The 2,500-nt window shown below is 67.1% G+C and overlaps 1 non-coding gene across 1 annotated transcript; it reads left to right on the top strand.

Annotated features, from left to right (window-relative positions):
* Nucleotides 1-951: 951 nt before the first annotated feature.
* LOC140472117 (5.8S ribosomal RNA) lies at nucleotides 952-1,105 on the top strand. The gene has a single exon (XR_011957408.1). It is a non-coding gene; the product is annotated as a 5.8S ribosomal RNA (ribosomal RNA).
* The last annotated feature ends 1,395 nt before the right edge of the window (nucleotides 1,106-2,500 follow it).

Here is a 2,500-nt window from a genome sequence, read left to right as displayed (position 1 = left end):
TTCCACCGTCTCGTCAGTAGTGCCGACCGGTCTGTGATCGACGAGGGGAGCCACACCAGGTCCGGCCCTGCTGCTTGGCGGCACCGCGTCGTCGGGAGCTCGCGACAGACGGAGGGTTTCGGTGTACTCTCCAGCCACGGGAAACGAAGCCGGTGATGCAGGCGCCGGTCTTTCGCTCCCAAATCGGCTGGGTTTACATCGTTGCTATCTAGTCACGCTCCCTTCAAACCCGACGGGGTACCTATTCCCCTCACCCGTCTGTGCGTATACAGCCTCTTTGCACTTGCGGGATGGGGGTGGTGGTTTAAAGACTCTCGAGTTGCCGCCCGTCGGTCTCCGAGCTCCGTGCAGTAGTGATCCCCAGCGAACTGCCAGCAGGGCGAACGAGCGATCCCGCTCTCGGTCGGGGCGCCTGGCGTCGATCGGTGGTCGGTGGCTTGCGGGCAAGCTGCGCTGTGAGTGTGGGAACGAGTATGACGAGCCGTTGCCGCGACTCCCAGTCCACCTCGGCGGTGGCTGGGCCGGGCGGGCGTCTGCTCGGGCGAGTGCCGCCCCCGCCTCCTCGCAGGAAGTCCGCTCGCCGACACGCCGCCACGTGCACGCGTCAGTGACGCTGCCGAACCGATGGCCGGTGCCCGTTCCCGCCTCTGCTTTTCCTAGGGCAAAGCTGCTGCACGCCTCGTGATACTAGGCGGGCGACATGGTGGCGGTGATCCTGCCTCCGTCGCTGCGGTGCGTTGGGGCACGCATCGCCTCTTGGGCGCCCTGTCCTCCTCCCCCCAATAGACGTATGTTTCTGCGGGCCGCACCAGGATGGTGTCCCCATCGCTTCACGCCACCCTGCTCCGCCCGCACGCCGGCGTGCAGGTGGCTGTAGCTCAAGGTGGGGAGCGTATGTGCGGTCCGGGTCGCTTTCCTCTGGCGAGGGAGAGACCTAAAACAAACTCAGACAACTCTTGACGGTGGATCACTCGGCTCGTGCGTCGATGACGAACGCAGCTAGCTGCGAGAATTAATGTGAATTGCAGGACACATTGATCATCGACACTTTGAACGCACTTTGCGGCCCCGGGTTCTTCCCGGGGCCACGCCTGTCTGAGGGTCGTTTGGCAATCAATCGCACTCGCCTTGGCTGGCGAGAGCGCGGCTGGGGTGTCGCAGAGGACCCGTCCTCTTTGTCCCCCTAAGTTCAGACTCCGGAGCCCTCCGGCGTCGGAGCGCTTGGCCTTTCCCCCCCACCCTGCACATTCCGTTCGTCAGGCTCGACGCCATCCCCCCGCCGGGGAGCGCGGCCTGGCGTCCGTCTGTGTCGTGGCAGTGGGGCCAGCACGGCTGTCACCGGTCCCAGAATGGCTGTCGGTGGTTCACACTGTGTGTGTGTGCCAACCCTCCTGGTCTCTGGGACACGGAGCTGCCACGAAGTGTTGAGCCTCCAGTGGGGGGTCTGCCTAAGCTCTGCACGTCCGCATTGGGTCCGTCTCTCGGTTGGCTGGCAGTGGAAAGAGTGAAGGGAGCCGCGGAGGTCCGGTGCTGGTGCGCCGCCGGCCTGACCGTGGAGCTCGCCGGTTTGACACGCTGACCCGACTCGATGGTTGATCGATTGAGAGTGCTGGGAGCTGCAGGCCGCCCGCTGCTGCAGCCGCCCGTCTCGTGGTTCGTCCTCGGCCTTAAGTGGCCGGCGGGGCGTCTGATCCTGTCTCCCCTGCTGGCGCCGAGTGCCTGGCCGAGGGAGGAGGTTTTCGTCGAACGCTGTGACTTGGACGGTCGCACGCGCGTGGATCGCTGGCTCTTGGCTCTCCCGTTCAGTCCGCACGTTTTCCGCTCCGTCCTGCCACCGGTCTCGGGAGGTACGGAGGGGTTGGCGGGCGTGGTGTGTGCTCCGTCACCGTGCAGGCACACCTACCACGCCGTCGGCCGACCCCCGCACGGTCCTCCTGGCCATCGGGAGGACGGCGGAACGTCGGGCTGTCGGGGGCCAAGTCGCCAGAAGGCCACCGCTGTGTCTTCCGTACCCTGTCACCGTCGGCGTGCCTTCCTCAACTCGTCCGGCTCGGGGCCGCTGGGTTCAGGAGCGGCGTCGCCCGCCGGCCCCACTGAAGGCCGTGCCGTTCCGCGGCTGGCGATCGATGTGCGTGGCGTGCCTGCGCGACCGTTCGCCACTTGAGCCTCGGCACTCCTCTCTCCCTCTCTCTGACCGTCGGGCAGTCTCTGTCTGCTGGTGCCTCGCACGTCCCGGGCGGCGGGTCGTCACCCCCGCGACCGGGCCTCCGGCAAGGCAGGAATCAGGCTGACCCTTCCGCTCGAGTAAGCAGCCGGCACTTCCGAGTTTCGCCTCCCGCCGTGGACGGGGGAGGGTCTCCGGTCCCGTGGAATTGCGCCGAGCACGTCCCCGCGCGTGGACGCGGCGGCGCTGGAGGCGGCAGGGGCGGCCACTCGTCGACACCATCGCTGGCCAAGGGTGGTGAGCGACGTGCGGGTGGCTGGCTCTCTGACCGTCGCG

Source organism: Chiloscyllium punctatum, unplaced genomic scaffold, assembly GCF_047496795.1.
Source record: "Chiloscyllium punctatum isolate Juve2018m unplaced genomic scaffold, sChiPun1.3 scaffold_247, whole genome shotgun sequence".
Classification (NCBI taxonomy): Eukaryota; Metazoa; Chordata; class Chondrichthyes; order Orectolobiformes; family Hemiscylliidae; genus Chiloscyllium; species Chiloscyllium punctatum.
Note: the sequence above shows the minus strand (reverse complement) of the source record. Positions and strands in the feature narration are given on the sequence as shown.